This window comes from Oryctolagus cuniculus, chromosome 2 (assembly GCF_051225735.1).
Source record: "Oryctolagus cuniculus isolate XC-2025 breed Fujian yellow rabbit chromosome 2, ASM5122573v1, whole genome shotgun sequence".
Classification (NCBI taxonomy): domain Eukaryota; kingdom Metazoa; phylum Chordata; class Mammalia; order Lagomorpha; family Leporidae; genus Oryctolagus; species Oryctolagus cuniculus.
The window spans coordinates 179191856-179213836 of record NC_142868.1 but is presented as its reverse complement, the minus strand read 5'-3'; the positions used below and the strand labels follow the sequence as shown (position 1 = coordinate 179213836).

The 21981-nt window shown below is 47.0% G+C and overlaps 1 long non-coding RNA gene across 2 annotated transcripts; it reads right to left on the bottom strand.

Moving 5' to 3' along the window:
* Positions 1 to 888: 888 nt before the first annotated feature.
* Positions 889 to 19913, bottom strand: LOC138848645 (uncharacterized). Of its 2 annotated transcripts, none has more exons than XR_011386723.2 (3): positions 19643 to 19913; positions 17332 to 17403; positions 889 to 1377 (listed from the first exon to the last, which is right to left on the bottom strand). It is a non-coding gene; the product is annotated as an uncharacterized LOC138848645 (long non-coding RNA). The 2 variants fall into 2 exon arrangements; XR_016229517.1 differs by lacking the exon at positions 889 to 1377 and adding an exon at positions 9049 to 9320.
* Between the last annotated feature and the right edge of the window lie 2068 nt (positions 19914 to 21981).

Sequence of the window (21981 nt, the reverse complement as noted above, 5' to 3'; positions counted from 1 at the left end):
AACATCTTACTTGCAAATCAATTATTTGGAACTGAGAACACGTTTCACATGAAGAAACATGTTATTGAAAGAAGTTAGGATCACATGCTGGGTCCTAAAGCCCTCTTTTACCTACTGGGAACAGTGCTGGCTCCAGAGGTACATACCACCTACAAATCTTCACCTTCACATGGGAAAATGCACCCCCAATTCCAGGTCAGCACGCCAGGACATGATTGCCCTAGCCTGGGAAGGAAGGGTTCTCAAACATGACGTTAGCAGCACTCTGGCACCTGACACCTTCTAACTGGGTTTGCAGAGGTCAGGACTTGAGAGTGTAGGGCTGAGCCAGCCCCATCAAAGGGGTCGTGCCTGCTGAAGCAAGTTTGCCTGCAACCCTGGCATCTACTGGCTCCGGACATCACACTTGAGGATATAAAGTATGAAGGGATTTCCACTATATTCAGCTGTTAAATCCCTGAAGCAAAGAGATCAGCCTTCAGCCAGTCCCCATCCTGTCTCGAGATCTTTTTTCTCTGCCTACTACTATGCCAAGGGTATATGTTGAAGGGGAGGAGGGGTGTCAGAAGGATCACTTCAAGAAGCTTCTAATTCATAAAAAAGAAAAATTAGACCAGCCACTGCACTGTGTTTGCTTTTTGAGTACTAAGCTTAGGCCACAGGCTTATATGTCCCAATGTATTAGATTCTCGTGGCAATGCCATGTGTAGATTCAGTCCCACTTAGAGGTTTGGCTTGATTAGTAGCTTGCCCTAGATCACACACGGCATCATCAAGATTCCAAAGCCAGGCTATTTGAAACCCGATTCCAAGTTGGTCACTGCTGTGATATTCTTGTTTTTCCATAGGAGAAAAAGGAGAATCCAAAAAAGAGACCACAAAGCAGTATTCCGTGAGAAAGTTAAAATTAGGCATTTATTTAAGTAACAACTTAAAGTGTATTCTGGATCGCCAGGCAGTGTCACACTGTTTAACGGCGCCTTTTGCATTTGTGGTCCACCTCTGGCCAAGAGAAGGCCACACCCCGTCACGGCTGGCTGAATGAATAAAGGCTTTGCTGCTGAGGGAACAGGAGGCGAGTCACGGGTGCATTGCTTCCTCGTGAAGTCACACGACAAGGAGCCCCCAGGGCCTTCCCTCGGGTGCCGTCCTGGCCCTGGGAGCAGACACATTACACAGCTGCCATCTTTCTATAGCCAGCGTTGCCCAACATGGTGACTCATGGCTTTGAGAACCAGTGACTTGGCTGTTAAACTGCCTTAGTCCCCAGTGAGAAATGCTAAGAAATAAATTCTTGCCTGAGTCTCTTCTTTATTATTATTCTTTCTTGATGACGTGATGCATGGTTGTAAATATCCTTTGAAATCTTCTCATTTTCTGAGTTAAAAGAAGAAACTTTAAGAAACAAGAAGACAGAAACTTGCCAGACCAGTCCTCCCATTATCAGCAGCAAGTTAAACTTGTTTATGGAAAAGGAAGAACCACAAAGTTCAAGTTTGTTCCAACATTAAAAAAAAAAAAAATGGGAGAGAAAGAAGCACAGAAAAAAAAACCAGTACAGATACAATGCACAAAAGGAGAGTATAGCAATAAATCCAAATATCGGTAATCACAATAAATATAAATGGATTAAAATGCAAAAGTATTGGATACAACAATATTAGAAACCCAGATTTCTATTTTTTAAGAAGCTTGCAAAACTATAAGGATCCAGGATGACAGAAGATAGAAGTATTAAAAAAAAGCTGATACATACCTCAAAACAGCTAATCTAGCTATTATTAACATCAAATTAGTTAAAAAAATCATTATTGAGGGTAAAGTAAATCACCATATTTTAATGTTATTTTTAATAAAAGTTTTAATGTATCACTGATATAAGAACTCTAAATTTATTCATACTTAATAAAATATCTTCAAAGTATATAATAATTGATAAAACCTTCATCATGCTTCAAATTGAAAACATACATGGCGATGAAGAAAAATCATTGAGGGAGGAAGGGGAAAAGGCAGCAGCCCGTGCTGAGGGCTTCATAACTGCCAAGACTGCACCAAACGCTGGGGAAACGAGGACATGGAGACATGGTCTCTGCCCTTGTGAAACTGCACTACGAGAATAATGGACACATAGTGCGATAAAGGGAACCATAGTGGGCTGTACAAGACAGGGCCAGGGAAGAGAGGAAGGACTCGCTGAGTCAGGATAGTGAGAGGTAAAAGAAAACTCACTTAGGAGACGTCGATTTGAAGTGGCCTTTTTTTTTAAGATTTTTATTTATTTGTTTGAGAGGCAGAGTTACAGAGAGAGGCAGAGACAGAGAGAAAGGTCTTCTATCCACTGGTTCACTCCCCAAATGGCCTCAATGGCTGGAGCTGGGCCAATCCAAAGCCAGGAAACAGGAGCTTCTTCTGGGTCTCCCACATAGGTGCAGGGGCCCAAGAACTTGGACCATCTTCTCCAGCTTTCCCAGGCTATAGCAGAGAGCTGGATCGGAAGCGGAGCAGATGGGACTCAAACACGCACCCATATGGGATGCCGGTGCCACAGGAGAGACTGTCTTAATGAATGAGTGGCATTCCTCAGACCAATGGGGCAGAAGGGAGAGGACCAGCAAGAAGGTTGTGCCAGACAGAGAAAGTCCCACACCCAAGGCCAGAGCAGTGAGAGAGGCTTCACACCATCAGAGGTCACACCCATTCAATGATATGGAGAAGAAAAAGGAAAACATTCTCAGTGGTAACACTGTGTCTCTGCAACTTCGGAGGTATCAGATAGTAGAACCGGATGAGCTTCCTCTTCAGCATAAAACAAACACCACTAGAAAAATATCACTGATCACATGGGGGATGGAAGGAATTAAAAAATAAAAAAAGCTGATAGCTTGCTTTCCCTTGCAAATCCCGCATCGCAGATTTGCTAAATTCCAGTGTAAGGCACTCTGGTGATGTCATTTTCACCTCTGTGGATTGCACATTCCCAACAGTCATGTGACAAGCACCCTCTGGCTGTCACCAAGCAATCGAAACAATACCAGCAGCATTGCTCAGCCTCGGCAGGCATGCAAGCTGCCCGAGTCCCTCAGTTTCATAATTACAATCTGATTTGTTATGTGGAATGGACAGGGGGTAAAAAAGGAGAAAAAAACAAGTGTGGAAACTCATTCGCAGCAGGGCTGTGACCCAACACATGTGCTTGCCGTTGGCAAAGGGAGCAGAAGATCCAGTTTGGCAAAGGAAACCAAGCATGGTTGCTCAATGGGCACCTGCGCTGGGGATGTCCGTTGCTACCACGACAGGTCACTCACTCACTTGCGAATGGAACAGCTTAGCCAGAAAGTCTAAGCAAACAGTGCGGTGGCGAAGGGCTTGCTATTCTGCTTTCAGACACAATCGTGTCCCCTGAATCTCGATCTCATTTACACTAACATAACCAGGTGACTGTCTAACACGTGGTGAGTCTGGACTCTGACCCAACCCTTGTTTCTTTTGCTGATGAAAACCGGAAGCTGGGGGTAGGGGAGTGGGGTGCTGGAGGGATGGCGGGATGGGGAAGAATTGTCCGCTTTTCTGGTTTCTTTGGGAATGTGCTTCAAGTGAAGCCGGGTTTTGCTCTCGTCACATCAGGGGAAGTGCAGAACGGGCCTTAAACCTTGTCCCTAGTCTCTTTCCCTCTGTCTAACTCCACCCCTGCTCTGCAAGGAGCTCTTTCCCCTTCTCTCATCTGCTCCTCCTTTCTTGCTCATCCCCCAGGGCGTTTCTTGTCCAACACAAAACGGCAGCCATGAGGCAGCCAGGTACTTTCTACAGAGCAGCTTTACGGGATCACGCAGCAAGCAACGGCCTGGCGTGGTTCTAGTGCTGGGAATGCTACATGAGCAAAGCACACAGAAACCCCCACTGCCACGGAGCTCTGGTCAACGGCCATCGGGGCAGGTCACCCCAGCTGAAATCTGAGAACCGAAAGGGAGGGAGCCCAGGGGCACGTGGCTGCAAGAGCATCCCACCTAGACGGCACCTAGACCAGTGCCAAGGGCTTGGGGGAACAGCAGGTAGGAAAGGGGAGTGGGATCTTCGAGGGGAAACCATTAGTTTGGATGAGGAGGAATGGAGAGTCAGAAATACGAAATAAGAGAAACAAACTTAGGGTAAAAGGCACTTTGTCCACAGTAAGAGAGAGATTCTTCTCGATGTAGGAGGACGGTTTGAGAGAACAGAGAGGAGGTCAGCGGGGATTCCAGAGTCTGAAAAAACACTGGACAGAATCCTCTTTGGTTAGAGGTTTGAGACAGGGTGAGTCAGAGGCAGAAGACCAAGTTCGTGGAAGACGGGGCGATGGACAGACTGGTGCTGACACCCAGACAGGCACACACAGGCAACCCTACATAGGCTGCAAGAACAGGTGGCTTTTGCAGAGCGTGTCAGGTTGAGGGAAATGAGCTGTGTGTGTCTTTGTGCGGGATACCAAGCAGGAATGCAGAGCCCCTGCTCTGATAGACCTCATTCTTCACATCTGAGCATGTGTTCCCTGTCATCACACACACAACCACAAACCCTCTTTAAAAGGATGCGCAGCTTCAAAACAAACCAGGTCAGGTGATTTCCGAACATGTTTCCTTAAGTTACCTGTGTCCCCTCTGCCTGGATTTTGGGCTGCGCCCTCCTGGAGAACCCCCGCCAAGTTAGCGCAGCCTGGTCGGGGAGTCCAGGACTGCGTACCAGCTGCAGGCTGTTTTCACCGCCTCAGAAGGGAAAGGGGAAAGGCAGCAAGTGTGTACACTACCAAAGCTTGTCTTTAAAAATATACAGGTGAGTTCAGGCCTGTGGAGCAGCGGGGTGAGGGGAGAGCTTTGCAAAGCTTAATCTAGTGGCTGTACATTTCAGATTAAAATAAAAATCTCACTAATGGTCAGAATTTTTTGACAAGTAGGAGTGAGCACCAAGCTGTGCAGGTGCGCTGTGTTATAAAGCAGGCTCCTGTCCAGAGCGCGACCCCTCCTGGTCTTTCTCTAAATACTGTGCACACAGCACTCAAGGGGGATGTGCACAGACATCTTTGTTCTTTCTCCCCCTCTGCAAAAGCCAGTTGAAGAAGATCTATTGGCATTAGCCATTAGGGAAACGCAAATCAAAACCCCAAGGAGATACCTCTTCCCATCCACTGATGAAAAAGACAGTGTTCACAAGTGTCGGTGAGGATGTGGAGCCATCAGAACCCACAAGAGCTGCTGGCAGGGGTATAAAATGGTGCAGCTGCATGGGAAAACAGATTGGCAGTCCCTCAAAAGGTTAAACGTCGAGGTCCCATAGACTCAGCCTAGGAATCTACCAAGAAAAGCAAAAATGTGTCCACATAAAAGCATGCATGAGAAGGGTCACAACAGGCATTATTCAGAACAGGCAATAAAAAGGACACAATTTGAATATCTATTGGCTTTTAGATGGATACACAAATGTGGTATAGCTACACAATGGGATATTATTCAACAGCGAAAAGGCTACCACAATGTTGCAAGTAAGAGAAGCCAGTTACAAAAAAGCCCACATTGGGTGGTGTCAATTATATGAAGTATCCAGAATAGAGACATTTATAGCAGCAGAGAGTGGTCGTCTAAGGTGGACTGGGGCGTGGAGAGGAAATGGAAGTGACCACGCATGGCCCCAGGGCTCCCTTTGGGGCCGATGGAAAGATTCTAAAGTTGGCTGTGGTGATGGTTGTAGACTCTGTGAACACACCAAATACTGTTGACACACACGCCTGAAAGGGGTGCGATGTACCGTGAATGAGTTACATCCTAATAAGGCTGTTATCAGAGAGAGAGAGAGAGAGAGTTAGTTCTGGCAGCAATTGACTTCTGGGTAGAGTAGGGTGGGGAATGAGAGCGTGAAGGAAGGGGAGAAGGAAAAAGAAAAGAACTTCTCCAAGGGCGAAATGAGCATTGAGATTTCAGCGTGACTTGTAATGTGCTCATTAGAGCGGCATCTCTTCCATGTAAATGTCTACTCCTGTATTCTGACAGGGAAGGTCATGACCTCAAGCAGCTCCTCTGGAGGCAACACCACCCAGGATTCCCAGAAACATTCTGCCTCGCTTGAGCTGTGTCTACAGAATGAAAGAAGGTTGAATAGTGTTGCCACTGTGAAAAATAAAAATTGCTGGGGTAGGCACTTGCTGTAACGGTCTAAATGCCGCTTGGAATTCCCGCATTCCGAATCAGAGTGCCTGGGTTCAAGCTTCCAGCTAATGTGCAGCCTGGGAAGCAACAGGTGATGCCCTGGGGCCAGTGCTGTGGCACAGCAGGTAAAGCCTCCACCTGCAGGGCTGGCATCTCATATGGGCTCCACTTCCCATTCAGCTCCCTGCTAATGCATCTGGGAAAGCAGCAGAGGATGGCCCAAGTGCTGGGTCCCCTTCACCCACGTGGGAGACCTGGAAAAAGCTCCTGGCTCCTGGCTTTAGCCTGGCCCAGCCCTGGCTGTTGGGGCCATTCGGGTAGTAAACCAGGGGATGGAAGATTTTTCTGTCTCTCCTTCTCTCTCTGTAACTCTGCCTTTCAAATAAATAAAGTAAATCTTTAAAAAAAAAATAGGTGATAACCCAAGAACTTGAGTCCCTGCCACCGACGTGGGAGATCCAGACTGAGCTCCTGGTGCCAGCTTGGCCAAACCCTGGCCGTTACAGGCATCTGGGGAGTGAACTGGAGGATGACAGATCTCTACTTTTCTCTCTGCCTGTCTCTCTCCCTCTCTCTCTGCCCTTCAAATAAAATAAAAAAAATTTCAAAAGAAAGAAAAACCAGGGAGGAATTTATGGGTGAAAGCTCTTAGGTAAGAAAAGACAAGTTGGCAAAACCTTCCTCTCAGAGGGTATGAATGTAATAGATTCTTGCATAACAAAGAATCGTTAGCCAGGAGTTACTGCTTCTTGGTGTGTTCCAAATCACAGTCCTGGAGGTGCTTGGGAATTTGATGGCCTTCTCGGTGGTGACTGGAGAGATTTTGCAACAGCAAATGATTCTTAGTGCAGTAGTCCACCTTGTTTGCGCTTTCACTTTCTGTGGTCCAAAAACATTACATAGGAAGTTCCAGAGATAAACAAGTGATAAGTTGTGGATGGAGTTTATTATGTATATTATTATAATAATTCTATTTTTTTTTTTTGACAGGCAGGGTGGACAGTGAGAGAGAGAGACAGAGAGAAAGGTCTTCCTTTTGCCGTTGGTTCACCCTCCAATGGCCGCCGCGGCCGGTGCGCTGCGGCCGGCGCACCGCGCTGATCCGATGGCAGGAGCCAGGAGCCAGGTGCTTTTCCTGGTCTCCCATGGGGTGCAGGGCCCAAGCACCTGGGCCATCCTCCACTGCACTCCCTGGCCACAGCAGAGGGCTGGCCTGGAAGAGGGGCAACCGGGACAGAATCCGGTGCCCCTACCGGGACTAGAACCCGGTGTGCCGGCGCCGCAAGGCGGAGGATTAGCCTAGTGAGCCGCATAATAATTCTATTTTATTATTAGTTATTGCTCATCTCTTCACCTAATTTACAAATTAAACCTTAGCATAAGTATGTATGTATGTATGCATAGAAAAAAAAACAGTATATATAAGGTTCTGTACTATCCAAGGTTTTAGATTTCCACTGGGGGTCTTGGAATGAATCCCCTCTAAGGATAAGAGGCCTATTGTGCTTTCAAAATAAATATGTAAATGTACACATAGAATGAGACACCACTGATTCTTCAGTCCCCAAATGCCGGAAATAGCCAGCCTGGACCAGGTCAAAGCCAGGAGCCAGGAACTGAATCCAGGTCTCCCACATGGGTGGTGGGGACCCAGCTACTTGAGCCATCACCTCCTGCCTCCCAGGGTTCACGTTAGCAGAAAGCTGGGTCAGAAGCAGAGCTTAAACTGCACACTCTGATATGGGATTAGAGCATTACAAGTAGGATCTTAACAGTTGTATCAAGTACCTATCCCTAAGGTGAACTTTTAAATGTAACTTTATGCATATTTGATTGTCTTTTGAAATATATTTATATTAATTAAATGATTGCAATCCCATTTTTTTTAAAGATTTATTTTATTTACTTGAAAGTCAGAGAGTTACACAGAGAGAGAGAGAGATAGAAAGAGAGAGAGAGAGAGAGGTCCTCCACCTGCTGGGTCACTCCCCAATTGGCTGCAATGGCTGGAGCTGTGCTGATCCAAAGCCAGGAGCCAGGAGCTTCTTCCGGGAGAGAACCAGCAAATGAAAGATCTCTCTCTCTCTCTCTCTCTCCTCTCTCCCTCTCAAATTTAAAAATATCCAAATTCACCTAAGAGGGAAAATGAATCCAGCCCCCAAGTCTTAGAATGGAGCTGTGTCAGGTTCATTTCCTTGAACAGAGGGGGAGGAAGTCCAGGAATAAGCTCGGTCTGCGTCTGAGTTCTGCAGACCAAGGCAGGAAAGGGACCCCTGGCCAAGACCTCCCACTGAGACCGAGGCGGCCACTCTCCTCCCTCCGCCCAAGTGAAGTCCCCCGGGGACCTGACCACGGAGGTGACGCTGCACCTCACCCTGATCTCAGGGACACTCACGCTGCCGGGAGAATGGCCAGCCCCTGGGACACGAGGCCCAGAAGTGGGGTAGACATGGGGTCAGAAGCCTTCCCCGGAACATCACAGCCTTGGGCCTGGGCCTTGCTAGTTCCTGCCACTCAGTGCTAGCTGACATTCCCTCAAAGCAGGCAAAACACAAAAAGGCGCCCTTTCCTCTTAGAGAACCAGCCCCGGCCAGGGAGCTGCGCTTGGCAACAGGCGTCAGCGTCAGTGCCAAGTGGTCGCTTGGCTGGGCACCTGCGCTATGCACATGTGGCTCTGACCTGGGCAGCGATGGTCATACTAGCACAGAGGCACCGGGACTCTGGTCTACCTACCTCTAGGCTCCCCTGAGGGGCCTCCAGCACCCACCCACGAGCCACACATCAACCACAGCAGGAGCTTTGGGCTCACTGTGTAGTGAGGCATTTTGCTTTTGTTTTTGTGCTTATTTTCACTTTATTTTTTAAATGTCAGTTTTTATTTTATTTTAGTTATTTTTAAAGATTTCTTTATTTATTTGAAGGCAGAGCTACAGAGAGGCAGAGGTGTGGAGAGAGAGAGAGAGAGAGAGAGAGAGAGAGAGAAAGGTCTTCCATCTGCTGGTTCACTCCCCAGATAGCCACAACGACCGGAGCTGTGCTGATCCGAAGCCAGGAGCCAGGAGTTTCTTCCAAGTCTCCCAGGCGGGTGCAGGGGCCCAATGATTTGGTTCATCTTCTACTGCTTTCCCAGGCCATAGCAGAGAGCTGGATGGGAAGTGGAGCAGCCGGGACTTGAACCAGTGCCGTTGTGGGATGCCGGCACTGCAGGCAGTGGCTTCACCTGCTACACCACAGCGCTGAACATATTCTCATTTTAGAAAAAGAGATTATAGTACTTTACATTTTGTTTTGAAGATTATTTATTTAAAAGGCAGAGTTACAGAGAGGGAGATGGAGAAACAGACAGAAGTCTTCCATCTACTGATTCACTCCCCTAAAGGCCACAATGTCAACCACGGCTGGGCCAAGCCAAAGCCAGGAGCCAAGAATTCCATCCAGGTCTCCTGGAAGCAGGCGGCCAAGGACTTGGGTCATCTTCTGTTGATTCTCAGGTACATTATGCAGGGAGCTGGATCAGAAGAGGAGCAACCAGGATGCAAACGAAGCACTGTGCCACAACGCTGGCCCCTTCAACTTTACGTCTTGTATCTTGTTTAAACTCCTGTGCGGAGCCAGCCACATTATGGTCTCTGGAGGCGCTGGGAGAGGAGAGGCAACAGGGAACTTCGGCCAGCACCTTCAGTGTGCAGCAGCCTCTGGTCCTTGAACCCTCTCCAGTTGGGTGTGTTCCTCTCCTTGACTCCACCAGGCACTGTGCTTTACATCACAATTTTTCAGGCCCTCGGATGGGGATCTCTCTGATAAATCACTTGGCTTCTAGCAAACCTTCCATGTGCCAAAGCACACAAACAATACATATTTTTCAACACCCACATTTGAACAGTATTCTAGGTACACTCTACTATAATGGCTGGCCGATAAAGCAGTCTTGACATTACCTCATTTCCCTGACTACATTTAGAAGCAAACATTTTCAGAATATGAAACGAAATGACAAAGGTCAGAGGCCCATGAATAACGTGCTGTGTGTGTACTTGTTCTAAAAAAAATGATCCTTGCCTCTGTATAAAGATGTTGTGTATAGTTATTTCACTTGGAAATGTCATAGGGTTACTTGGTTTTAAAAAGAAAATGGAAAACCACAAAGATATTCATGTCATGCTGAAATAAAATATTTCTTAATGGACTGTAACATTTAATTCCCCATCACTTCTCTTTGTCCTGTGGCTGATTTATAAACATGCAACGCACAGTTCAATTGCAATGAAGGGTTCACAGCATCTTTTGTCTTTCCAAGGCAAAGAATCAAATAACTTAGATTTAGAAAAGATATGATTGTTTCCCAACAGTTCCTAAATCTGATGAACTATTATAATCATAACGTAAATAGAATTACATTTAATCTTTTTCCATGATGAGATAATCTGTACTTTCAACTTCAAACAAGATGCTGTTTTTATCTACCCTTAATACTTCACACTTCAAAAGTAAAACACTGCTGAAACACTTGAATGAAAGTCATTTTCTCTCCATTATTCTGGTTAATTAAACAGGGGAACTTAATTATGAATGAACTCATTCGAATTCTCCAATGTTGGTAATGACAAGGTGGGCGTGATAGCTGGGGGCAGCCTGCCGCATGCTTACCTGTGACTTGGGGAATCTGCCCCAAGGAAGAAGCACAGAGCTCACGCTCACTTTCGCTCTCTGGGCAGTTTTGCCCTGGGAAATACGAGTTTTTTCCTCTGAAATATTTTTCCAAATCCCCTAAGATGTGCATTCTTGGTTCTTCCGATCGATAGAACAAACATTATCGAACACTTACTAAGTGCCAGACGCTGTACTGGAAGTTAGGATGTGAAAGATAAAAATGACAGTCCCTGGACTGTTGTGGCCCCTCAGGGTAAGCCACTGCTGGCAACGCCAGCATCCTGTATTGGAACAGCTGTTCCAGTCCTAACTGCTCTGCTTGCAATCCAGCTTCCTGCTAATGTTCCTGGGGAGGCAGTGGGTGATGGCCCCTGCCTCCCATGTGTGAGATCCAAATGGAGTTCCAAACTACAGGACTGGGTCTGGCTTAGACCAGGCTGTTAGGGCCATGTGCAGAGGAAACCAACAGATAGTAGATCTCTCTATCTCCCCCCTCCCCTTCTGTCTCTCTGTCTTTGTATGTGTGACTCTGTCTTTCAAACAAATAAATAAATCTTTTTGAAAATCACAGCCTCTGGGGTCAAGCGGCCTAGGGTAGAGGATCCAGACGGCAGGAATGGTATCCTTGCTGTCTATTGTCGCTCCCCCTCTTCGTGGAGGAACGACACTAAACCCTGCCTAGGCTTCATATCCGAGTCACGGCACCATTATGTCACTCCTCCTCTTCGTGGAGGAACGACACAGGACCCTGTGTTGTTCTTTCGTCTGCTCGGCCCTCCTGGGTTTGCTGCTGGTTCTTCCCGGGTTGGCTGCTGGTCCTTCCCGGGTTGGCTGCTGGTCCTTCCCGGGTTGGCTACCGTCCCTTCCACCTCCGTGGAAGGGCGGTTCCCCCTGGCCACTTTCCCCACTTCCGCGGGGGAGCGGCACACCGCCGGCCGGCTCTCTCGGGGGCTGCACAGGTGTTCCTTCAGATGTTCCCCCTAGATGTTCCTCGTGCATGCCATCTCTCTCCTCCTTTATAGTCCTCTTCCACCAATCCCAACTCTGCTACCCACACGCCGAGTACGCTGCTCTCCTCCAATCAGGAGCAGGTCCTGCAGCTTGTCAAGTTGGTGAGAGGCAGCTGGGTAGAAGCTGTTGCCTCCTCTCCCAGCGCCATATTGTGGGAGAGCAGATGCATAGAATAAGTCTTAATTCCAGTAACTCAGTCCAGTCCGGGTTGCTCCCCACAGTCTATGCTCTGTGCCACGGGGGAGGCACACGCCAGGTCCCTGGTCCAGTCTAGTCCATGAGTTTTGAGTCCAGAGCAGGGATTCAGTTTTTCCATCTGAACAGTTTCTCTGGGGTCCCTCCAAACTAAAAGGCATACAGTTGTCCTTTACGGCTCTAGGTTTCACATTGTTCCAGAAAAGGTGTCTAATAGCCACACCAAATGCAGCAACAGCATTTCTATAATGTTGATGCCAGAACAAATCTTTGTTTCTTCTGGGTACCTCTTAATGTTTTCTCCCTGCTAATCGCCGACTTAGAACCCTACACTGACCCTGTCTTCACTGGGGAAGGGTGTCATAGTGGGCATGCTTTCAGGGTGTAACCTTCCCTTCCATCTACTCACATGGTGGAGAATGGCTTTGTCACCTACTCAAGGTACTTCCTGGGCACAGATTCAAACGCTAATAGAATTGACTTGTCCTTGATCCTTTCACATGAACACAATGATTCTGAGACACTTTCTTCTCTTCTATTTTGGAAAAAATGATCTATCTGGGGGGAGAAAAAGGTCTATCTTATGATTTCTCGGATGGCTTCTTGCTAGTGAATGATTTCAGTCCCAGCCATAGCCTCATGGTGGTTCATTCAAGCTCTGCTTTGCTGATTCAAGAATCACTCTGCTGCCCACGGCTCTTCTGCTGGCCACTTTTTTTTTTTTTAAGATTTATTTTTTTATTTGGAAGTCAGAGTTACAGAGAGGGCAAGGCAGAGAGGGTGGGCAAGGATGGGGGATGGGGCAGTCTTCCACCTGCTGACTCACTCCCCAAATAGCCACAAAGGCCAGGACTGGGCCAGGCCAAAACCAGGAGCCAAGAGCTTCATCTGGGTCTCCCACATGGGTACAGGGGTCCAAGCACTTGAGCCATTCTCTGCTGCTTTCCCAGGCCACAGCAGAGAGCTGGATCAGAAGGGGAGCAGCCAGGACTGGAACTGGTGCCGATATGGGATGCCAGCTCTGCAGGCAGTGGCTTTACCCTCTAAGGTACAGCACAGCCCCTGGGCTAGCAACTCTAAATAGGTAGAACCATTCTCTTGAGTTGTAAAGGTCTTTTGTTTTGTTTTGTCTGAAGATGTTTCACAAAGATTCAAAGCAAAACGAGATGACTTGTAGATGAGCAAATTTCAGTTGGGAATGAGAGAGTTGATGGCTTTTTCAAACTGCACAGTATCCCCCCACACAATCCTGCCCCCATCCCAGTGTGCAATAGTGGACATAGGAAGTGAGAACCTGGGCTCAAGGTTCCATTCACATTTCTGTCTCCCACTCCCCACCTGCTCTGTAATCTTGAATTACCTTCTAGCCGATTCCAGAAATCTGTTCATGTGCATATTTTGAATTTAGATAAATAAAATATAAAGTGATTTAAATTTCAAACAATGGAATACATATAATGAAAAATTCTTATAAAAATGATGTTTAGATTGTCTGCTACACTTTCCCCCTCCAAAAAAAAATCCAGAAATTTGATTAAAATAGAATTCTTTCTGGAAGTCTTGTTTGCCCCTCAAGAAAACGTGTGTTCAGCTATAGCTGGGCCCTGGCAGATCCAGTGTCCAGCAGTGTCCATGCTCTGAGGTGCAATCTGGGTGTGTTGTCTGGATCGTGGAGAAGCACCATTCACTGGGACACACGGTAGAAATCAGACAGCAGATCTAGGCAGTTATAAAGCCACAGAAGGAGAAGCAGGAAGCTTGGAGGCCCTTGAGAACTGTCGCAGGGATCCCCCGGGCTTGGTATTTTCCACCAATTACCTGAGCTCAGCTCATTTCTGGCCTAGGGCAGTCTCTCCTTGGCTTCCTGTAGGAAGTCTCATCTTCCATTGAGACTTTGTTTTAGACAATCCTTATTCTCCAGGCGTGCTGGGAGACAGCAGCTCTCCTCTAGCCCCTCCTGGACCGGTGTGTCTCCTTGGGCAGGTTACAAACTCACCACTTGCTTGTTTGTTTATGAATAAACCAGTTGATGCATCTTATATCAGCCCTTCCCACTCAACCCCCCCTCCCCCCCGCCTTTAATGAATGGCCAGTTCCGAACCAGAACAAGGGTTAGTAAGCCACGCTCCTAAGGCCAACTCTTGCCAACTCTTGGTTTTTGTGCCAGGAGCAAAGAACACTTTATTTTGTTAAAGGATTGTTTTAAAAATCAAGAAGGGCTGGCGCCGTGGCTCACTAGGCTAATCCTCCGCCTTGCGGCGCCAGCACACCGGGTTCTAGTCCCGGTCGGGGCGCCGGATTCTGTCCCGGTTGCCCCTCTTCCAGGCCAGCTCTCTGCTGTGGCCAGGGAGTGCAGTGGAGGATGGCCCAAGTGCTTGGGCCCTGCACCCCATGGGAGACCAGGAGAAGCACCTGGCTCCTGCCACTGGATCAGCGCGGTGTGCCAGCTGCGGCGGCCATTGGAGGGTGAACCAATGGCAAAGGAAGACCTTTCTCTCTGTCTGTCTCTCTCTCACTGTCCACTCTGCCTGTCAAAAAAAAAAAAATCAAGAAGACGTTGACACATACGTAATAGAGACTGTGTATGGCCTGCAAAGCGTTAGTGTATTCATTATCTGGCCCTTTCCAGGAAAGTTTGCTGATCCATGGACCAGAGCACTCCTACCTCACCTGCCGGGGCCACGTGGGTTCTTGCGGGTGAGTCCAGCCAGAGCACACCCTGGCCTCTCCTCTTTCCTCCACCATCATGTAGGTTACTTGGTGAATTTGAGAACACTCCCAGGGCACCTTGACTGGAGTTAGAGGAGTTCCCAAGGCCTTTGGTTGCACACTGGTGACCTTTCAGTTTATCCTGACCTCTGTGTGTGCACACCCAAGGCCCAGCATGCACGTGCTCACATGTGCCTCTCATCGATCCTATTCACAGAAGACAACCTCGGGACAGTGGTTAAGATGCCACTTGGGATGCCCACATCCCATGTTGGAGTCCAGGCTCTGCTTCTGATCCAGCTTCTTGCTGATGCAGACCCTGAGAAGGCAGCTGATGAGGGCCCGAGTTGGGGGCCCCTGCCACTCAGATGGAGTCCTTGGTTCCTGACTTGGCCTGGCTTAGCCTGGGCTGTTGCAGGCGTTTGAGGAGTGACTCGTAGATGGAAGATCTATCTACGTCTCTCTCTCTCTCTCTCTCTCAAATAAAATTAAAGTAAAAATAATTAAAGAGAGAAGACAATTTTATCTCCTATTTTTAGATTTTCGGTAGCTACTTTACTATTGTCCCTCATGTACTGCCAATAAAGTAGGTGAGAGCTCTTTTGAAAGAAAACTTTCAGTGCTACTGTTTTTTGGTTTTGTTTTGTTTTTAAAAATTTTTAGGCTTGGGACACCATTTGTGTTTGTAAGATTTCCTTGTCTTTATTTGGAAGGCGGGGATGGGGGCAGAGAGAGAGAGAGTCCTTTCACTCCCCAAACGCCTGCACTAGCCAAGGCCCGGCATCCCTTGGTGCTACGGTTTCTATGATCCTTCGGTGTGCAGCTACCTGAGTTGAAGCATGTAGGCAGCTTCCGGGTTTCCTGTTGTGATAACTTGTGAGGCTGAGCTAAGCTGACGAGGATCTAGAAAAGACTCTCGGTGTAACCCGTCCGTGTTCTTAAACCACTGTTAAATGGTCAGATGTATTAAAGTCAACACATCCTTAAGGTCTCTGATTTGTTTTCAGAGGAGCTGGGCAAAAATAAAAGTAAGAAAAGTACTATTAAACAAAGACATACCCAGCCAGATGCCGCCAACAGCAGCCTCAGGTCAGAGACAGCTTCTCCACTCTCTTCCTTTCGCTCTTTAATTGCTCCCTCTCTCCCTCCCTGCCCCCTTTCTCTCTTCCTTCCTTCCCTCCTTTCTCCACACTCCCAAACAGGTATAGAGCATCTCCCCAAAGGCACGGTTTTAGAAAGTGTAAATGTAATGTAATAAGAGCCTACCCTCCGGGGGCTCGCGTTCTATTGCAAGAGACAGATTATTAAAAATAATAATAAAGAAAAAGAAAATTCCAGCAATTGGTAAGGGCTATGCAGAGAATAAAATTGAATAATTTTACAGAAGGTGATTACTTTAGGCGGTATGGGGTGGGGCCATCAGTTAAAACCTCTCTGAAGGGTGACGTTTTAGTGGAGCTCTGAGAGACAGGAAGGAGCCAGTCCCAGGAAGCAGGGAGAGAATGCATTAGAACCAGGCTGAGACAAAGGCCCAAAGCAGGAACAGGCTGGGGCATGCCAGGAGGGAAGGGAGGCTTGAGGGCGGCGGGCAAGGGGAGGAGCAGCCATGAGAATGTGTCCATCAGAAGCGTGGGTGATGCCAAGTACTTTGATAATTTCCTAAGAGATCATGGGATTTTGCTTTACTTAAAATACGTATAATAAGGGGGGGGGGGCGGGGGCTGGTATTGTAGCACAACCAGGTAAACCGTCACCTGTGATGCTAGCATCCCATATGAGCACTGGTTTGAGTCCCGGCTGCTCCATTTCAAATCCAGCTCCCTGCTAACATGCCTGGGAAGACAGCAGAAGTGCTTGGGCCCCTGACCCATGTGGGAGCCTGGATGGAATTCCAGGCTCCTAGCTTCAACCTGGCCCAGTCCTGGCTCTTGTGGCCATTTGGGGAGTGAACTAGCAGATGGGAGATTTCTCTTCTCTCTCTCTCTCTCTCTCTCTCTCTTCTCCCACCCTCTCCCTGTCTCTCCCTCTCCCTCTGTAATTCTTTCAAATAAATAAATAAATCTTTAAAAAAATAAAAATACACAATAAGGAAAGGTGGGTGTGTAATATGTGTCAGTTCAGTCTCTACGGCGCTGTCTTCGACCAAATTCAAGTTTCTGTTTTTCTCTATTTACTAGGTACCCCATACACCAAAGCAGACAAGTAGCATTTGAAAAGAGCAAAAGAGCAAGGAATTGAGAAATGTATCACCATGCTGCTCAGTATCGCAGAGGTCGCGTGTGTTAGTGGAAGAGTGGGACGCAGGTGAATGACTTGTTATGATATTTTATTAAACTTGATCAACTTGCCCTTTTGGAAGGACCAAGGGGTCAGAATTCTGAGTCTCCAAATGTCACTTCCAGCTAGCTGATGTGTGTGAACCAAGGGAGGGAAAACCCAGGCCTTGAAACATCACGGCCCTGAGATTTGCAGACTCAGATATTTGTTGTTCTCAGTGCATTTAGTGGAGAGCTGGCTCCGGGGAATGAATTCACATTAATCAGAGTTAGAACGGATTGATGAATATGGAACAATGCCAGGTATTCCTTACCTGTGAGCATAAGAGCTACCACACTAAAATGCACAGCTGTTGGTCAGCACGTACTCTTCCTGGTAGGACAAACTATTTAAGAAACCAAGATACAGTTAGAAGGTTAAAATGTTAAATATGGGAGCTGAACACATCAAGTTGGGAATTTTGGAGGGCTATTTTCAGTAAGCAGTGGAACACTGGAGTCGCCTTTTTTTACCACAAGGACACACAGTCCCAGTTGGGCAGAGAAGATCTACTACCATCAGGCTGGACAAAGAAGGCCAGTGCTATAGAAATACTGGCCGGTTCTTGTCCCCAGCCTTTCCTTTTTCTAGGTCTGGACCACTATTTCCCAAAGAGTGATCTTTGCATATTTATTAAATAAAAATGCATTTTTCTGGGGTGGTCATTGTGGTGTATGTAGCAGGTTAAGTTGCTGCTTAAGGTGCCCACAGGGGAGGCAGCACCTACCACCCATGAGGGAAATCCAGATGGCTCCTGGTAGGACAATCTATTTAAGAAATAGATTGGCCTGGTCAAGCCCCAGCTGTTGTGGGCATTTGTGGAGGGAGTCAGTGCACAATCTTTCTCTGTCTCTATCTCTCTCATTCTGCCTTTTAAGAGGACGAAACAAATCAGCAATTTTAATGGATTTTTCTAGACCCCATATCACACCTCTGAATCAGAATTTCTTTTGCATTTTATTTTTTGAGATTGATCACTTTTTTAAAAGATTTATTTGTTATTTACTTGAAAGGCAGTGGCAGGGATGGGGGAGAGAGGAAGAGAGGGAGAGAGAGAGAGAGAGAGAGATCCATTGTTTCACTCTCCAAATGGTTGCAATGGCTGGGAATGAGCCAGGCTGAAGCAGGAGCCTAGAACTGCATCCAGATCTCCCACATGGGTGACAGAGACCCAACTTGTGCCATCTTCTGCTGCTTTCCCAGGTGCATTACCAGGGAGCTGGATGGGAGGGGAGCAGCCGGTACTCAAACCTCCACTCTGGTATGAGATGCTGTGTCGCAAGTGGAGGCTTAACCCCTTGCACCAGAATGCCGGCCCCTGAATCAGAATTTCTGGCCTTGGGCTGGGAGTATGATTTTTAGCTAGTTTTCTAGAGGACTTTCATGCACACTAACGTTTTAAAAACTACTGATAGTTGCTACGCTATATAACCTCAAACAAGCTAGTTACTGAATTCTCCAAGCCTCAGTGGCTTTGTCTGTAAAGCAGGGATAATAACAGGTTCTATAGCCCAGAGTTATTGCAGGGATCAGATGAGCCAAGACATGTAAAGTCCTTAGAACAGCGTCTAGTGCTACTAAGTCCTCAACACATCCCGGCTATTTTTATTACCACTGTTACCATCATCATCTTCATTATCATTGTGCAAGCCACCACGTTCCTGTTTGTTCATGGATTGGATTTTTTAAACCAAGCACAGCCAAATTGATTAGTTATTGTCTTAAGGGAGGCCACACATTGACAGAGTCTTAATGCGATCTCCCAGATTGCTTTTGTTGGTGATATTTCCAAGTTTCTGCTTCTCCTGGATGTAAAAGATGATATCCTAAGCCATTCCAAACTCACGCAACAGGATGGATTTGTTTTCAGGAATTTCTAATGGCTGCCACAACATTTGGCTTGATGCTAACCTTTGATCTCAGAATTTGGCACGTTTTTGCCCTGTCTTAAAAATTGGGTTGTATCCTACTTTGGGGCTAAAAGTTTTCTAGCTACTGACAACTGCAACATGCTAACTTGTTCAGTCACTCTTCCAGACACCGTCTGCCACCTGTTAACGACTTACCTCCTATTTACACTTTCCTTTTAAAAAGGAACAACAACATGTGGAAGCGCAGTCTGCTCATTTGGCTGAGTGACAGCCTTTCCAATGATAATGGGAACAATCTTGTAGGTGCCACGCTAGGACACTGGAAGTGGAGCACACAACACACATGGTGCTTCCTACCTTGCTAGAGTCGGTAAGTGGATCATGGAAGAACACCCTTCCTATCAACTGTCTCTTCATCTGAATAACTTCAAAGTGACTTGTGATCATTAATTAAGCCTCAAAGCACCCCTGTGACGTGGATAATTATACCAGCTCTTCCCACCTCTTAGACGGGCACAGTAAAGGATGCAGAAGTTAAGACAAGCTAATTCCCCACCTTGGGCTGAGTCAGCAGGAAAACCACTCAGGGAAGTTTTCAGCCTTTCGATCTAAATACGTCTGCACCTGGTTTCCCGAAAGGCAGCCAATGACATTTAAAACCCAGTTGTTGGGAAATGAATCCTTTTTTATAAAAGTAAAGACTGAAAGTCTCACCTGGTGAAGAGAAAAGGAAGGTACATGCGGCGATTAGCCGGGGTCCAGCTACTCTGAGCGCCTTTGTGTCCAGGCTGCTTCTCTACAGACATTCGTCCTTCCCTCTCATCTCCACTTCCCAATACACCTGCTGTTGGCCTGCCATGGAGGAAACAGCCCGAGTTATTGATGACAGGTGTGACCTAAAAGGCCTGCTGAGAGAGCCATCCCTACCAGACCCAGAGCGTGCACGGGGCTCCACCCCATTCCACTCCCTCATCTGCCCGATTCTGCTAAACATAGCCCAGCTCCCAGCTGGCAGTCTTTGAACTATTTTTAGCTGGGTCCGGGGCTCAGGCCAATAAGTCTAGAGGTGAAGAGTCAGCTCTAGGTTTTTAGAATATATTAACTTCATTGTTTTCCCTCTTATTAAAATGTGCATGCCTTCATTTTAGACTTTATGAAAAACATAGTCAAGAAAAAGGGGAGAATATTTAGAAATCATAGCAAAAAGAAGAAAATGAAAATTTCCTGTAACATTCTTTCTAGAGGTATAATGTATATAGCAAAGTGAAATAATCTAAAATGTACATTTTGGCACACTTTTATGTAAGTATAAATCTATTTAACTACCAGTTAGATCAACATAAACCATTCCAGAAAGTTCTCACTAGTTCCTTCCCAATCAATATCCTGTGCCCCGGAGGTAAATCCTATCCCGAAGTTATTGATTTTAATTAGCTTTACCTATTTTTAGATTTCATATAAATATAGTCAAACACCACATACTTTTCATGTCTTTTTTTCCATTCATTATAATTTGTGTAAGACATATCCATGGAGTTGTATGTTGTAGTAGATGAGTTTTGAGGTGGTTTTTTGCTGTGTAAAATTATACAATTCAGCAATTTCCCATGGAGGGATATTTAACTTGTTTTTAAATTTTGTCATTAAAAATAAAACTGGCAGGGGAGGACTGGGTTGTGGCCCAGTGTGTTAAGCTGTTGCTTGGAACATGCACATGCCGTACTGGAACACTGGTTTGAGCCCCAGCTACTCTGTGTCTGATCCAGCTCCATGTTAATGTTCCTGGGAAGGCAGCAGATGACCCAGTACTTGGGCCCCTGCCACCCATATGGGAGACTAGGACGTAGTTCCTGGCTTCTGGCTTCAGCCTGGCCTAGCCCTATTTTGGCCATTTGGGGGAGTAAACCAGTGGACAAAAGCTCTCTCTCTGTCTCTCATTCTCAGTCTCTGCCACTTTTCCTTTCAAATAAACAAATCTTTAATTTTTTTAAAAACTATCATTACATTTTATGCATGCCTTTTATTTAGGTCTTCTTTAATTATAGTTTAATTTTTTTTTTTTTTTTTTGCTTAGCAACATTTAGGTGGATCTGTCATTTTCATTAAATGTTCTTCTATAATATTTGAAATGACTACATGGTATTGCACTATGTGTAAGTATGAGAGTTCCTTTAGCTGATCCCTAAGCATTAGGCAATTAAGTTATTTCTTTTTTTTTTTCTTTTTAACAGGCAGAGTGGACAGTGAGAGAGAGAGAGACAGAGAGAAAGAGAGAAAGGTCTTCCTTTTGCCGTTGGTTCACCCTCCAATGGCCGCCACGGCCAGCGCGCTGCAGCCGGCGCATCGTGCTGTTCCGAAGCCAGGAGCCAGGTGCTTCTCCTGGTCTCCCATGCGGGTGCAGGGCCCAAGGACTTGGGCCATCCTCCACTGCACTCCTGGGCCATAGCAGAGAGCTGGCCTGGAAGAGGGGCTAGCGGGACAGAATCCGGCGCCCTGACCGGGACTAGAACCCGGTGTGCCGGCGCCACAAGGCAGAGGATTAGCCTATTGAGCCACGGCGCCGGTCAATTAAGTTATTTCTTATTTTTTTATTTTATTTTATTTTTTTTTATTTTTTTGACAGGCAGAGTGGACAGTGAGAGAGAGAGACAGAGAGAAAGGTCTTCCTTTGCCTTTGGTTCACCCTCCAATGGCCGCCGCGGCCGGCGCGCTGCGGCCGGCGCACTGCGCTGATCTGATGGCAGGAGCCAGGAGCCAGGAGCCAGGTGCTTCTCCTGGTCTCCCATGGGGTGCAGGGCCCAAGCACCTGGGCCATCCTCCACTGCACTCCCTGGCCACAGCAGAGAGCTGGCCTGGAAGAGGGGCAACCGGGACAGAATCCGGCGCCCCAACCGGGACTAGAACCCGGTGTGCCGGCGCCGCTAGGCGGAGGATTAGCCTAGTGAGCCACGGCGCCGGCCCAATTAAGTTATTTCTAATCATAGGTCATATTAGGAAGTGTATTGCTGCATATAAGGGATTTTCAAAAAGAGACAGGTCTCTCCTCTCCTACT